General features: G+C 41.5%; 1 protein-coding gene across 1 annotated transcript in view; it reads left to right on the top strand.

Moving 5' to 3' along the window:
* Window positions 1–17461, top strand: part of LOC109903156 (disks large-associated protein 2) — a 156829-nt gene that overhangs the window by 66294 nt on the left and 73074 nt on the right. The window contains exon 2 of the mRNA XM_031788283.1: window positions 3549–3581. The gene's annotated coding sequence lies outside the window, so the exon portion shown is untranslated. The remainder of the gene's footprint in view (window positions 1–3548; window positions 3582–17461) is intronic.

The following is a 17461-nucleotide window of genomic DNA, read 5'->3' as shown; positions in this document are numbered from 1 at the left end:
AATCAAATGTATTTATATAGCACTTCGTACATCAGCTGATATCTCAAAGTGCTGTACAGAAACCCAGCCTAAAACCCCAAACACCAAGCAATGCAGGTGTAGAAGCACGGTGGCTAGAAAGAGCAAAACCTAGGAAGAAACCTAGAGAGGAACCAGGCTATGAGGGATGGCCAGTCCTCTTCTGGCTGTGCCGGGTGGAGATTATAACAGAACATGGTCAAGATGTTCAAATGTTCATAAATGAACAGCATGGTCAAATAATAATAATCACAGTAGTTGTCAAGGGTGTAGCAAGTCAGCACCTCAGGAGTAAATGTCAGTTGGCTTTTCATAGCCGATCATTAAGAGTATCTCTACCAAACAGCAGGTCTTGGACAGGAGCACGTCCGGTGAACAGGTCAGGATTCCATAGCCGCAGGCAGAACAGTTGAGACTGGAGCAGAAGCACGGCCAGGTGGACTGGGGACAGCAAGGAGTCATCATGCCAGGTTGTCCTGAGGCATGGTCCTAGGGCTCAGGTCCTCTGAGAGAGAGAGAGAGAGAGAAAGAGAGAAGGAGAGAGAGCACACTTAAATTCACACAGGACACCGGATAAGACAGCAGAAGTACTCCAGATATAACAAACTGACCCTAGACCCCCGACCCATAAACTACTGCAGCATAAATACTGGAGGCTGAGACAGGAGGGGCCAGGAGACACTGTGGCCCCATCTGATGATACCCCCGACAGGGCCAAACAGGAAGGATATAACCCCACCCACTTTGCCAAAGCACAGCCCCCACACCACTAGAGGGATATCTTCAACCACCAACTTACCATCCTGAGACAAGGCCGAGTATAGCCCACAAAGATCCCCGCCACGGCACAACTCAAGGGGGGGGGGGCCAACCCAGACAGGGAGACCACGTCAGTGACTCAACCCACTCAAGTGACGCACCCCTCCTAGGGACGGCATGAAAGAGTACCAGTAAGCCAGTGACTCAGCCCCTGTAATAGGGTTTAGAGGCAGAGAATCCCAGTGGAGAGAGGAGAACCGGCCAGGCAGAGACAGCAAGGGCTGTTCGTTGCTCCAGAGCCTTTCCATTCACCTTCACACTCCTGGGCCAGACTACACTCAATCATATGACCCATTGAAGAGATGAGTCTTCAGTAAAGACTTAAAGGTTGAGACCGAGTCTGCGTCTCTCACATGGGTAGGCAGACCATTCCATAAAAATGGAGCTCTATAGGAGAAAGCCCTGCCTCCAGCTGTTTGCTTAGAAATTCTAGGGACAATTAGGAGGCCTGCATCTTGTGACCGTAGCGTACGTGTAGGTATGTACGGCAAGACCAAATCAGAAAGATAGGTAGGAGCAATCCCATGTAATGCTTAGTAGATTATCAGTAAAACCTTGAAATCAGCCCTTGCCTTAACGGGAAGCCAGTGTAGGGAGGCTAGCACTGGAGTAATATGATCAAATTTGTTGGTTCTAGTCAGGATTCTAGCAGCCGTATTTAGCACTAACTGAAGTTTATTTAGTGCTTTATCCAGGTAGCCAGAAAGTAGAGCATTGCAGTCGTCTAACCTAGAAGTAACAAAAGTATGGATACATTTTTCTGCATCATTTTTGGACAGAAAGTTTCTGATTTTTGCAATGTTACGTAGATGGAAAAAAGCTGTCATTGAAACAGTCTTGATATGTTTGTCAAAAGAGAGATCAGGGTCCAGAGTAACGCCGAGGTCCTTCACAGTTTTATTTGAAACGACTGTACAACCATCAAGATTAATTGTCAGATTCAACAGAAGATCTCTTTGTTTCATGGGACCTAGAATGAGCATCTCTGTTTTGTCCGAGTTTAAAAGTAGAACGTGGTCACTCATCAATCGTGTCTCCACTTCTAAGTATCTGTATTGGCAAAAAGCTATCTTTCAAAAAGCATCTTGATGAGTTTGAAATTAAAATGGCCTTATTTTATAGGAGTAGTTCATGCCTTTCATTTAATTGCAGAAAATACATATATTCAATCAACATTCATACCTGTTTATAGACTATGGTGATATTGTCTATATGAATGCAGTTGCCACTCTGTTGAAGCCAATGGACACAGTTTACCATAGCGCACTATGCTTTATTACGAGCGATAGGTTCAGTACACATCACTGCATTCTGTATCAGAAAGTAGCCTGGCCCTCTTTAAAGTCTGTAGATCAATGCATCACACTCTTTTTCTATATAAATCCCACCTGCATGAACCTCCGCCGTACCTTACTTCCTTGTTAACTTACAGACGTACGAAATACACGACCCAGTCTCAGGGCTGACTAACTCTGGAGATCCCTTTTAATCTCCACTAAATTAGGTCAATTTGCTTTTAGTTTTTTTTGCACCTTACTTGTGGAATAATCAGCAACGCCCTCAAAAATGTTATGAATTGGTGCCTCTAGGGCAATTCAAAAGGCTGATTAAACTAAAGAATGTGTATTTTCTATGAATGTGTTTCGGTTTTCATTTTTTGTGTTCATTTTTATTTAACTTTGATTAGCAAGTCAGTTAAGAACAAATTCTTATTTTACAATGACGGCCCATCCCGGTCAAAACATCACCTGACCCGGACGACGCAGGGCCAATTGTGCGCCGCCCTATGGGACTCCTGATCACGGCCGGTTGTGATACAGCCCGGGATCAAACCAGGGTCTGTAGTGATGCCAGGCACTGAGATGTAGCGCCTTAGATCGTTGCACCACTCGGGAGACCTAAACACACGTTCATGCATTGATGTGTGTAATGTACACAGTGTTGATGTGTATTGATGTAAATACAGGGCTCATCTGTCAAAGACACCTTGGTCTCAGCATGACTCCCTGTCAAAATAAAACACACACACACACACACAGCCATTGTAGGGTACTTATCCACTGTATGCTTTAGGAGGAGAAAGATAAACAATTGTAATTACAAATACTGCCCTATCAAACTAATTTACATGCTTTGTAAAGCTATAAACACACTAAAACTAATGCTTGTGTTTGCATGGTAAATCATACTGTGGCATAATGGAAGGTGGCATTTTGACACTCCTCAAGAGGGGGCCTAATACAAAAGGGTATAAATGATTGATAGCACGTGGATGTAAATCAATATTCGTTATTATGTTTCTATTTTGAGATGAGCGTTGGGTTGCCTGTCTGTTGTTTTGGCATTGTATTCAATGGCAGTGGCAGAGATACATCTATATTGTGCATTTTACTTTGATTCCTGTCTCTACAATGCTACCATCCATCATATCATCTATTTGGGTACTCACATCTCTCCTTATCTCCATATTATGCATGGTTGCTGAGTTTCTATGGTAACAAAACTGGTTGTTTTTTTTAAACACTTGAAAATGCTGTCCTTCTATGTTGTGCTTTTGTTGTTTGCAGTAACGTTGTTTGATCAATGAGTTATGAATTGACCAGCCACTCAAATCAATGCCATCTCACTGTTCTATCTCATCTTGACCACATGCACAGTATCTGATGGTAACAATGTGCTCTTGTCTCTCTTGGTTCTCTCTTGGTCTGTAGAATCACAGTGCACACTGTGTGGTGAGCCAGAAGGTGAGTGTGCCGCCCCGTTCAAAGCTTCTGTCATAATGCAGGTTTATGCAGTGTTGGAAGGGAGGGAACAGGGGATCATGGTCTGGAGCAGTTTTAGCCCAGCACTAATACACTTGATTCAGCTACAGGTTCAGACTAATAACTGTGATTAGTTGATTACAGTATTTGAAACTGATGTGTTTAGTGCTGGGCTGGAACAAATGCCGCACACCCAGTAGGATAGATGAACCATTCTGTCAGAACTGCTTTTCATCACTAACTAATCATTGGGGAGATACAGTATGTGCTGGGGGGCTGATGTAATGTCTTGTTAACAGACATATTAGATGTTACCGGTTGTCTAAAAGCTTCTTAGTCATTGAGCCTCTTCTTCTTATATACACCGGTACCCCTTTCATTGGCTGACATTTAGAAATCCTCATTCTTGAAGTGGAAGCCATCTTAAAGTAACTGCCCTGTGGAAATCTCACTTTAAAGTACATATTCTGTTAACTCATATTCAAATAATGCTGTTGATTCGTCCTATACTCGTATTTGTGGCCAAATCATAAATTGGAGACAGAATACTTAAATTATTATAATTTTTTTAAACATTTCAAACAGACTTTTTCAAAAATGCTTACTATTTCCTCACAGAACATGATGTCACCTCCCTGAGCAGGATGAGCTGGTTAATCAGTGGTCTAGAGGTGGCCAATCAGGAATCTACTTGCATTAATATAGTTAATTACCAGTATAAGGCCACACCATTTTGTTGTTGGGGTACACCCACACCATTCCAACACAGAAAAGCTGCCTTTTAACATACTTAATTTAGATATTTTGGAAGCAAAACTCTTTCACTCATATTATAAGTTATTACAGGTCATTTTTCATAGAAATCTGGAAACACTGGGCAGTTACTTTACCAAGGCACAGCTGATGTCATCCCTCATCTTAAAGGGGAAATCTGCATCAGCGACATCCAATTTTTATTTTCAATTTGTGTTAATTAGTCTTTAATAATAAAATGTCTTATAAATGCCTCATGATCGTAGTTCAGCTGTCATATTCCATCACACTCCAAATGAGTTTATAAACAATGTCATTGTAAAGAAACACTGTATTGCCTCATAACATGGTTTAGGTTTAAACTTGACATTTAATCTCATGGATGGTCAGTCCTTGCATCTATAGCTCTGTCTATGAGTGTGGTTACATTTCTCCAGCCCTATCCCTCAGCTGCTTACCAAATCAGTGGCGGGGTGTAGCTTTGTTGTTGTTTCAACTGCAGATTTCCCCTTTAATGGTCTTTAAGAAAGGTCTGCATGCATTAGGCTTTGATTTTTGGAGTGCTTTTGTGTCATTATTCCCATCACTGTATGTGAGAGCTTGTGCTAATTCCTTATCCTGCCATTGCTTCATCCAACCAGCTCACTGAAAATGTATGTTGCTGTATGACATTTTGTCGACCTGTCTGTCTGTTTTCCTACTTGTCTAAAGTAAAAACATTCAAATAGTAGATCTGACAAGGCATAAGAGCTTTTACCTCTTTTGCTCCGGTGGAACTGAGAAGTATGAAATCAAGAAATGGCAGAAACATTTTAATGTGCAGTGCCTTCAGAAAGTATTCACACCCCTTGAGTTCTTTCACAATTTGTTGTGTTACAGCCTGAATTTTAAATGGATTCAATTGAGATTGTCACTGGCCTACACCCATAATGTCAAAGTGGAATGATGTTTTTAAAAGTTTTTTTAGGAGTAAACATTTGCTTAACAAGTCACATAAGTTGCATGGACTCACTCTGTGTACAATAATAGTGTTTAACATAATTTTTTAATGACTACCTCATCTATGTACCCCACCCATACAATTATCTGTAAGGTCCCTCAATCGAGCAGGGAATTTCAAACACAGATTTATCACAAAGACCAGGGAGGTGTTCCAATTCCTTGCAAAGAAGGCCACCTAATGGTAGATGGGTAAAGAAAATAAGCAGACATTGAATTTCCCTTTGAGCATGATGAAGTTGTTAATTACACTTTGGATTGTGTATCAATACACCCAGTTACTACAAAAATACAGGCGTCCTTCCTAACTGCCGGAGAGGAAGGAAACCGCTCAGGGATTTCACCAAGAGGCCAACAGTTACAGAGTTTCATGGCTGTGATAGGGGAAAACTGAGGATCAACAACATTGTAGTTACTACACAATACTAATCTAAATGGCAGAAAATAAATCCAAAACATGCATCCTGTTTGTAATAAGGCACTAAAGTAAAACTGCAAAAAATGGCAAAGAAATTAACTTTATGACCTGAATACAAAGAGGTATGTTTGGGGCAAATCCAACACAACACATCACTAAGTACCACTAACTGAGAAGCATTCATATTTTCAAGCATAGTGGTGGCTTCATCATGTTATGGGTATGCTTGTCATCAGTTGATAAAAAGACACGAAATGGAGCTAAGTATAAGCAAAAACCTGCTTCAATCTGCTTTCCAACAGACACTGGGAGACAAATTCACTTTTCAGCAGTACAATAACCTAAAACACAAGGCCAAAGATACACTGGAGTTGCTTACCAAGATGACATTGAATGTTCCTTAGTGGCCTAGTTACAGGCCTTTGTATTAATCAACCATCTCCACTGGCTATCCTTCAATCAGAGTCTGTATTGGTGGCAGGGCGCTCATCCGGAAATCAATAGCCATATACTTGGTTTTCTTGACATTAAGTAATACGTTCTAAATAGGAGTGGTCACACCATCCAACAAACTCCTCCACCACTGGGCCACCAGCCAACAAACTCCTCACCTCTTCATCCTGTGAAAGACTCACGATAACCAAGTTATCTGCAAACTAAATGATATGCCTAGAGTCGTGATTACGCTGACAACCATTGGTATACAGTACAAACAACAGAGGGGAAAGGACGCACCCTTGTGGTGAGCCAGTGGAGGAGGATAGTGTAACCTTCCTTCAGTGTCAGGGGAGAGAGCGTCCAGAAGGGACAGTTGGGGGCCGGACCGGGCAGAAGGGAACAGATCATCCGGGACTTTATTTTGAGCTCCCAGCAGGCTTGATGCTCCAGAGTCAGGCTGCTCATGTCACTGCTCATTGCCTCTGAGGGCAACTGGGCCACAAGGCCACAAAGAGACTGATGTCCCCCTAGACCCCCACAGCCTGGAGGACGTGTTAGTCAGAGTGAGAGGGAGAGAGTATGCGTGAGAGAGAAAGGGTGAGCGAGTAAGAGTGAGAGAGAGTGAAAGCGTTAGAGGATGTGTGAGGGAGCTTGATTCCCTCCAGGTAATCCCAGCTGAGATAAAGTATAAAGAACTGACAACATGCACATATTATCTCCATGCTTATGCACCGAGTGCTGAGCCATGAGCAACAGCCCTAACCAACACACACACACACAATAAACAGTGACATCATCCAAAAACGCCATCGGAGAAAGCCAAAGCCCCTGGACAGGAAGGGAAAGCTGGCAGGCTTTATCTTGTTGAAATAAATCAACATGCTATAGTTCACAGCATAGAGCAAGCAGAGAGGCGCCATATCTTCTGTCATGTGTCCCCTTGAGCCAGAGGGATTGTGGGCTTTTCTTCGTCCCTCTCCTATCATGCCCGGTGTTGATCAGATGGATTTACAGCTAAGATTGTGTCCCTTGGGAGCTCATCATCACTCTATGTTACTCTGTTACTCACAGGGTAATACCAGGGATTGACACAAGGGCCCCAGGTCGGGATCCAAAACTCTTTCAAGGTCCACAGGGAACTGCAGTTTAGAAGTGTTTATGCTTTTTTTTTTAAGTGGCAATAAAGAGATGCAAATTTGAATAAAATGTTGTTTTCATACTCAGCCGTTTCCGTTGGGGATATCGCAACGTGCAGGAAAGACACTGTTAACTAGGTTTTTCCATCCACAAAAACTCAAATGACATCTTCTGTGGGGTAGTTAGTCTGGTGAAATGTGCCGGGACCTGAATTTATATTCAAATAAGCTATGAGATGACCTAAACAAGATGGACCATTTCAATGATACTGCACACTCATGTAGTTCGATGAATAAATGGAAATACATTACTGGCCCAACTGTCTGAAAATGATTTGTTTTGTGGAGGGGGGAAAAAGAAAACATGAGCTTCAAATTGGTCTTTTTAAGGCCTAGAGACCATAATGAGTTAGCAAACCTGCTTTCATTCATACAAAGGAAAGGGTCATTTTAAACAATCATCATAGCAGAGAGACCACATTGTTTTCCTGCTGTCAACAACAGGAATGTAGGGCAAGTGAGTAATTGAATTTGCTTTTAAACGGACACCTAGGACTATTAACAGAAAAGGCCTCCGGAACTAAAGGATAATATGAAATACTAGAGCACTGTGGGTATAGGCTGTGTAGGGTGTAGCCTATGCTGCAGCTCTGGAAGTGAGTCAGTATACAACATGCTCTTTCATAATAATAGGATGGTGCACTTAGAAATGAAAGCACTTTAAAACACACACTATCTAGCATGTTCATCGAAACTCTCTGCGAAATGATGCAGGTGTCCTGTCCTTCAACCCGTTGTTTATTTCATATCCACTTGCCATTACTCCAATCGTTGCCTGGTTTCTCCTCTTGTCCATGTTGACAGGAGGTGTTTTATTATAAATAAGGCATTTTACTCAGGACCTTCTGAGGCTATTGACTGACTGAGTGGAGGAGATTGGGTGGGTACGTGGTTTGGTATGCTGTGGGCATCACAGGGAGGCAGGAAGACAACTGTGGTTGTTAAGGCAGGCAGGTCACTGATGAGAGAGAAGGGGGGGGGGGGGTTATACAGAGGGAAAACGAGGGAGAGTGAGAAAGAGAGACAAAGAGGAGAATAAAAGGGATAGAGAAACAGAGAAACAAATAGATACAGATAGCGAGAACCCCGAGAGAAAGAGAGAGACAGCAAGAGAGAGAGAGAAACAGAGAGAGAGAGGGGGAGCCTCATGTCGAGACCCAAATGAGCGTGTCACTGTGTGTAAATGCCAGGAGGGATAAGAGCAGAGTCTGGAGTCTTTGAAGCGCCATGACCTGCCCTCAGAGCAACACTCATCAGTCCACACAGTCAATGATGCACAGATCCCTCATATTGAAGAGATCATCGCTGTTAGTAGATCTCCACATACAGTATAGCATCATATTTACTATTTACATATTTACAATATTGGTTGAAACAACATCCACAGTAGGCTTGTGTGTACTTAAAAAAAAACATTTTTTGGAAGCTGTTGTTCGTAGGGGCTTGAGTTGTGCATTACCTATATGTGACTTCTCGTGGTCTCTGCTGGATTAATTATATGGTGTATATATATATATATAAAAATGTGTTCCAAAATCAATGTAAGGGTAATTGCAGCGGATGTGAAATATATGGTGTAATAATAAGGTAGCAGGATAACGTCCATGCTCCCAAGGGGTGGGGGACATGATAATGATAATGCAATATACTGCAATTCAGTATCCCATATCAGAAAGTAAATTCATATTGTTGGAACATTTTCCATCCCAGAACAACAAAATATAACTCATATTTATATGCTTTATGGGTCTACCAACCAGACTGTAAAATTCCTTGGTATTCAAAGTCTGGTTTGCGAGGGAACTGTAGTGGGGTTGCGAAAAAGATAGTTATAATGTATTTTTGGGGAACAAGAAATACATTTTCCCGATTATTCTATGGGACAATATTCAAACTTTTTTGAGAAAGATAATTAGAACAATTCATTTAATTGAGTAAATGTATTTATTGGTTTCTGTATATTTTGATAAGAAATGAAAATGTAATGAAAGGTTATTTGTTGATGTAAAAACCTAAATTTAATGACTAAGGTTGTGTCATTATATTTGGGTTGAGGTGGTGTCGCAAGAAATTATTGCTGAAAAAAATGGGGTCCCCAGAAATGATTGTGTAAAAAATTCGGACCCAGCTGAAAATCTTGAATACCACCGGTCTAATTTCATTCTGGGAGACCATTTTATTGTATGCTCTTGCCCCACGGGGCATTATGTGGGTGCTGGAGCTTCTGGTAATAGAATTAAGCCCTAATGCATATTCCCCCTGAGCCCAGAAAACATCGTTCCATATTGAATTGGGCAGCATGGATTTTCTTTATCTCAAAAAGCCATTTACATTGTTTAGAGACTAGACTGGCAGGACGTGTGCCAGGCTGTAGCCGAAGGTCAATGCCGATTATAGACCAGGATAAAATGGGATGGGACTGTAGATAGCAACAATAGCATAGCCAATATAACGATACTGTACACATGCCCTGTTTCAGTAGGCCCTATGAAGGCTAGGTCTGAGCCGTAGTAATAAAACCAGTCCAGTGGATAGAGTACCAGTGGATTTCTGTGAATTTCACAGCTCTGAGCAGAACACAACATTGCCAGGACTTAGCATCTCTGAGTATGGCAATGCAGGGGCTTTGTGTCACCAACAGCCATCTTAGAAAAAAAGGAACGTCTAAAGATTGCCTCCAGCAGCCCAGTGAAGTGGATTAAGCAAACATGCCATTAAAACTGCAAGCAGTTTTTACCAGGCGCAGGAAGGCAGACCCACTCTCCAGCCTTATCGTCAACTAAGCAACGTCTCTCTCTTTCTCTCTCTCTCTGCTCTCAGCCCAGCTTGCTCCCAACACAACAATTTCTGCAGCACTTTTCGCCTCATTTCTGAGTTATTTCTTGTACAATTTGTACTGAGGTCAGTTATGAAGCAAAATTGATGGCGTCTGAGCAAATACTTGTATAACAAACCTCTAGACCACCCAGAGAAGACTAGCCACATGCTACATATCATTCCTTCCCATTTCTGCTCCAAAGTAACCACGGTAAGAAGAGAGTTCACAGGCAGCAAGTCATTGCTGTGGCTCGATAGCTGACATTGCCTAAAATATCATGTCATGAAATCCAATGTGTTCAATGTGATCGCGGCATGACGAATGTGTGCGGATAAGTCCGTCTCGTGGAAGAATTGCACTTTCACAGAGGATACACAGAGAATCCCTCCTCTCAGTTCTATTCAAAGGGATTTATTGGGAAACATGTTTACATTGCCAAAGCAAATGAAAGACAATAAACTTATGTGAGAAAAAAAAACCATCAAATATTAACAGTAAACATGACAAGAGAAAATAAACAGATAAATATTGGTTGTATTTACAATGGTGTTTGTGCTCTGCTGGTTGCCCTTTTCTTACGGCAACAAGTCACAAATCTTGCTTCTGTGATCACACACTATTGTATTTCTCCTAGCAATTGTTTTTTTCTCCAAATTCTTCATGGGTCTGTGTGATCTGTGGGAAGTACAGTATTTGTCTCAAAGATGGTGCAAATGACACGAGGTTAGGAAGTGCAGCTCAGTTTCCACCTCATTTTGTGAGAAGTGGGCACATAGCCTGTCTTCTCTCGAGAGCCAGGTCTGCCTATGGTGGCCACTCTCGATAGCAAGCCTGGACATGGTCAAAGCTTTTCTTAATTTTAGGTCAGTCAGGTTTAGAGCCAGATATCATTACATTACAGTTTGCTCTGTTTTTTGGTTGATTCTATCGAATATGTCAAATCATTTTATTTTAGATTTATGTTGTGTCTAATAGTGTTGCTGTCCTGGGGCTCTGTGGGGTTTGTTTTTGTTTGTGAACAGAGCTCCAGAACCAACTGGCTGAGGGGACTCTTCTCCAGGTTCATCTCTCTCTGTAGGTGAGGGCTTTGTAAGGGAACGTTTGAGAATTGCTTCCTTTAGGTGGTTGTAGAACTGAATTGCTCTTTTCTGGATTTGGATTTTTAGCGGGCATCGTCCTAATTCTGCTCTGCATTATTTTGAGTTTTACGTTGTACACTGAGAGTGTTTTCGCAGAATTCTGCATGCAGAGTCTAAATCTGATGTTTCTCCTTCTTGGTTGGCGAGTGGAGCACAGATCTCATAACCATCGGCAATGGGTTCTATTCAAGTGTTTTTTGCCAAATTCTAATTGGGATGTCGAACTTTATGTTCCTTTTGATGGCGTAGAAGGCCCTTCTTGCCTTGTCTCTCAGATTGTTCACAGCCTTGTGGTACCTGTGGTGCTGATATTAAGGCAAAGGTAGGTATAGTTCTTTGTGTGCTCTAAGGCAATGATGTGTAGATGGAATTTGTATTTGGTTGTGGTCATGGCAACTAGACCTTTTTTGGGCCCAGGTCTGAAAGTATCTGTGCAGAAGCTCTATGCGCTGCTGTAGACCCTCCTTGATTGGGGACAGAAGCACCAGATCTTCCGCAAACCGTAAACATTTGACTTCAGATTCTAGTAGGGTGAGGCTCAGTGCTGCAGACTGTTCTAGTGCCCTCGCCAATTCATTGATAGGCAGTGCCTTGCAAAAGTATTCAGACCAATTGGATTTCTTAACATTTGATTGTGTTACTAAGTGGGATTAACATTTATTTCATTGTAATTTTAATGTAATGTCAAAGTGGAAGAATGGAGAAAAAAAAGTTTATTCGAAATTAAATAACTAAAATATAGTCATTGCATAAGTATTCAGTTCCCTGAGTCAATACATGTTAGCCAACATTTGCCATAGATTTTCAAGCGGATTTAAGTCAAAACTGTACCCTGGCCACTCAGATACATTCCGTGTCTTCTTGGTATACAACTCCAGTATAGATTTGGCCTTATGTTGTAGGTTATTTCCCTGCTGAAAAGTGAATTTCTCTCCCAGTCTCTGGTGTAAAGCACACTGAAGCAGGTTTTCCTCTAGGATTTTACCTTTGCTTAGCTCCATCCCATTATTTTTTATCCTGATAAACTCCCCAGTATTATCCAATGTCAAGCATACCCATACCATGATGCAGCCACCACCATGCCTTAATTTAAGGAGAGTTATATTCAGTGATGTGTTGTGATGTATTTTCCCCAAACATACAGTGCATTCAGAAAGTTTTCAAACCCCTTGACTTTTTCCAAATTTTGTTGCGTTACAGCCTTACTCTAAAATGGATTTTAAAACAAATATATCCTCCTCAATCTGCACACAATACCACATAATGGAAAAGCAAAATAGGTTTTTAGAAATGTTTGCAAATGTATATATATAAAAGAAGGAAATATTACATTTGCATAAGTATTCAGACCCTTTACTCAGTACTTTGTTGAAGCACCTTTGGCAGCGATTACAGCCTCCAGTCTTCATGGGTATGATGCTACAAGCTTGGTACACCTGTATTTGGGCAGTTTCTCCCATTCTTCTCTGCAGATCCTCTCAAGCTCTGTCAGGTTGGATGGGGAGCGTCGCTGCACAGCTATTTTCAGGTCTCTGCCGGGATGTTGGATCGGTTTCATGTCAGGGCTCTGCCTGGGCCACTCAAGGACAATCAGAGACTTGTCCCAAAGCCACTCCTGTGTTGTCTTGGATGTGTGCTTTGGGTCATTGTCCTGTTGGAAGGTGAACCTTCAGCCCAGTCTGAGGTTCTGAGCGCTTTGGAGCAGGTTTTAATCAAACACAATCTATGTACTTTGCTCCATTCATTTTTCTCTCGATCCTGATTCTGCCACCACCATGCTTCACTGTAGGGATGGTGCCAGGTTTCCTCCAGACTTGACGCTGGGCATTCAGGCCAAAGAGTTCCATCTTGGTTTTGTCAGACCAGAAAACCTTGTTTCTCATGGTCTGAGAGTCCTTTAAGTGCCTTTTGGCAAACTCCAAGCGGGCTGTCATGTGCCTTTTACTGAGGAGTGGCTTCCGTCTGGCCACTCTTCCATAAAGGCCTGATTGGTGGAGTGCTGCAGAGATGAACTCTGGAGTTCTGTCAGAGTGACCATCGAGTTCTTGATCACCTCTATGACCAAGGTCCTTCTCTCCGATTGCTCAGTTTGGCCGGGCAACCAGCTCTAGCAAGAGTCTTGGTAGTTCCAAACTTCTTCCGTTTATGAATAATGGAGGCCACTGTGTCCTTGGGGACCTTCAATGCTGCAGACATTTTTTGGTACCCTTCCCTAGATCTGCGCCTCGACGCAATCCTGTCTCGGAGCTTTCCTTTGACCTCACAGCTTAGTTTTTACTCTGACATGCACTGTCAACTGTGGGACCTTATATAGACAGGTGTTTGCCTTTCCAAATCATGTCCAATCAATTGAATTTACCACAGGTGGACTCCAATCAAGTTGTAGAAACATCTCAAGGATGGTCAATGGAAACAGGATGCACCTGAGCTCAATTTCAAGTGTCATAGCAAAGGGTCTGAATGCTTATGTAAAAATATATTTCTGTTTTTGCTTTGTCATTATGGGGTATTGTGTGTAGATTGATGAGGGACATTTTTTTAAATAGATTTTAGAATAAGGCTGTAATGTAACAAAATGTGGAAAAAGTAAAGGGGTCTGAATACTTTCCGAATGCACTGTAAGGCTTTGCAAACAGTTCTTGTGCTGACGTTGCTTCCAGCGGCAGTTTGGAACTTGGTAGTGAGTGTTGCATTTTCACATGCTACGCTCTTCAGAACTTGGAGGTCCCATTCTATGAGCTTGTGTGGCCTTCCATCCTATGGCGGTGCCACATTGAATGTCATGGAGCTCTTCTGTAAAGCCATTCTACTGCCAATGTTTGTCTTTGGAGATTGCATGGCTGTGTGCTCGACTTTATACACTTGTCTGCAAAGAGTGTGGCTGAAATAGCCAAATCCATTCATTTGTCCGCATACTTTTGTAAATATTGGCATGTTTCTATCTTTTTTACTACAAAACATAGAAACGCACCATGATGTTGGGGTGGTGCTGGAGATGATGAATATGAAGTAGAAGTTTCCCTTTAAGTATAGCCAGTTTGAATTTGTGGTATGTGCAGTACATATTATAATTTTGTTTAGGATACCATCAACATCACAGGCCTTTCATTCAGTGTAAATGGAGAATCCAGTGAGTTGTGATAGTCTATAATAGCTTATTCTAAGATTGGTAATTGATCATCTACAGTATATGTTTTTGCTGTTGGTTCTTTGTTATAGGGCCAAAAAGATTGGAGAAGTGGTTTAACCATAGGTCTCCATTTGGATAGGTAGCTCTTCATGTTGTTGTTTGTTTAGTGTGTTCCAATTTTCCCAGAAGTGGTTCGATTCTATGGATTCTTCAATAACCTTGAACTGATTTCTGAAATGCTGTTCCTTTTTTCCCTCTCTTTTCTCTTTCTTTTTTTCTCTCTCTTTTTTTCTCTCTCTTTTTCTCTCTCTTTTTCTCTCTCTCTCTTTTTCTCTCTCTCTCTCTCTCTCTCTCTCTCTCTCTCTCTCTCTCTCTCTCTCTCTCTCTCTCTCTCTCTCTCTCTGCTGTGATCGATCAGTCTTACTCTAACATGAAAGGTTCACATTGTAAAAAAGCCAACTTAACCAATTGTTTAATCACCTTTATTCTAAGTTAAGTGGACTTCAAAAATACAAGAATTGTATCTAATGTGTTAACGTTTGTTTACTCAACAGTAAACTTACTGAGCTGTTTACTTACTGAGCTGAACTTGAACAAGCTTGTTGAGTATAATCACAAATTAATATTTGCTCAAAATCACACCCATAATTTGTATATTTTAGCAGATGCTCCTATCCAGAGCGATTTACAGGACCAATTAGGGTTTCGTTTCTTGCTCAAGGGCAGATCGGCAGATTTTCCACGTAGTCGGATCAGGGATTTGAATCGGCGACCTTTCGATTGCTGGTCCAACAATCGTAACCGCTAGGCTACCTGCAACCCTATAATTATCATATTTCCCAGAATGCTCTATTGCAGGTTGATTTTAGTAATTGTTTGTTTCAATAACCTGTGTTTTTGCATGTGTATTAATTGGTTGAATAATCTTATGCTACACAAACATAAATAGCATAATTGTTCGAAACTAATTAACTCTGTTAGTAGTTGGACTTATTGCACCTATTCCAGTTGATATGATTTCGGTAGTGTCAATAACCAAACTTCCCTACTCCAACAGTCATTCTCAATTCAGGTTGTGGGTGATTAGAAGTTCCAATTGACCCTTTGCTAAGCCCCGCCCCCCTTGGTTACTGTGGCAACGTCGGACTACGTTTTCCCGGGAAGCCCAATTCTCCATTCTAATCACTGGAAAAATCCTCTCACAATGATCTCAAACGCTTTAATACACAATGACATTTAACACATACTCCCCCTTGCTAATCAGGAAACTCTTGGGTATGTTGTGGTGGACTGTCATTACAATTACTTAATGGGAACCTGGTAAAATTATGTTTGTAGTGTGGCAAGGCTCTGAATTCACTGCCAGCATGCAGTCAATGCTACGAACCACTTTTGGAGTTAACTAGTGCTCTCAAATCATATCCTGATGTTGACAGAAGATGGGAGTTGTTTTAATAACATGGCTAACTTAGCTAGGTAACATACATTTCAAGAAAACAAGTTATATTAAGTGGCTAGCTAGCTAGCATTAGCAACGTTTCTAGCTAACCAGCTGAGCTAGAAAACAGTGTCACAAAAAGAAGAATTTTGGATTCTAAACATACTCCATCAATGTGAGCTTGTCCGAGGTGTCGTACTCATAAGAGCACTACGATTGGTTGCCCAAAATTCTGGGGCGGGGCTTAGCGAAGGGTCAATTGTTGGATATCCTCACTCTGACTAGATTTCAATAAGAAATTCAGATCACTTTGCAAGCCAGCATAATGTGACTTGCAGGCTTGATGTGGCCTGTAAAACAGGAGTTTCAGATCACTGTGTTAGGCTAGGCCCTCATAGAAAGGCCTTATGATATATGTAATGTACTGTCATAAAAAGTTTAATTTGATAGATAAACACTGGAAAATATGCAAATATGGAAGAATACATTTTCAAGTAGAATTATATGTTCACACAACCAAAAAAAATTCTACGTTGGTTAAGCTGTATGCTAAAATGTTGAGCAAACTCGCAATCCTATTGCAGCTAGTTGCCTTATAATTGTACATTGAATCAGCATCTTATTGAATTAACTTCAATGCTATTTTGTTGAGCAAACTCCCAATCATATTGCAGCTGGTTGCCTTATAATTGTACATTGAATCAGCATCTTATTTTTTTGTGACAGTGCAGTAAATTGAGAAATCAAGTAGCTGAGTTGCAGATACCAGGTACAGCTCAAGACTAGAAAATAAAAGAGAGCCGCACACTCTAGGAGCTCAGATGCAAAAATTTAATTACCAACGTTTCAACAGCCAAACTGTCTTCATCAAGGTATAATCACAAACACTGCGGGATGACTCGTTTATATAGGGTCAAAAGACACAGGTGTCTGTAATCATGGCCAAGAGTGGCCTAATATCATTGGTTAATTCTCAAATATTAAAATGGCATACAAAGAACATCATACAAAGATGCCAATATAACGCAGAAAAGAAATCGAGTGGCCTGCCTCCAAAAAGTGGGCAAGTCAAGTTTTTGCACTTCATGGTACGTACTTTTAATTTGAGCTTTGTTTTACCTACATAAGTTTTACCACAAGGACAAGTTATAAGATAAATAACTGCCTTAAGATAAATAACAGCTCAAGACTAGGCCAGGGACCATCAAAGAGAAAGAGTTGTTTGAGGGACGATGGACACACACACACACACACACACACACACACACACACACACACACACAGGGATTCCCTTCCCAATCATGATGCAGGTAGAGCAGAGGAGATTAGTGTGTGTGTGTGTGTGTGTGTGGACTTGCTCAAGTCTGTGTCCCAGATGAGCAGCTGTCTAGGCCCGTGCTCTACTGGGTAATCGCTGTAGGGACTGCTGCACATGCTGCTCTGCCCACACACATTAAAGAGGAAAGCCCAGCAGGGCTGTGTAGACAGAAATGGGTAAGAATACGAAGTGAATAAAGTAGGAGTGCACATGGG

Source organism: Oncorhynchus kisutch, linkage group LG14 (assembly GCF_002021735.2).
Source record: "Oncorhynchus kisutch isolate 150728-3 linkage group LG14, Okis_V2, whole genome shotgun sequence".
Classification (NCBI taxonomy): Eukaryota; Metazoa; Chordata; class Actinopteri; order Salmoniformes; family Salmonidae; genus Oncorhynchus; species Oncorhynchus kisutch.
The sequence above is the reverse complement of the archived record's forward strand: the minus strand, read 5'-3'. Positions and strand labels throughout refer to the sequence as shown.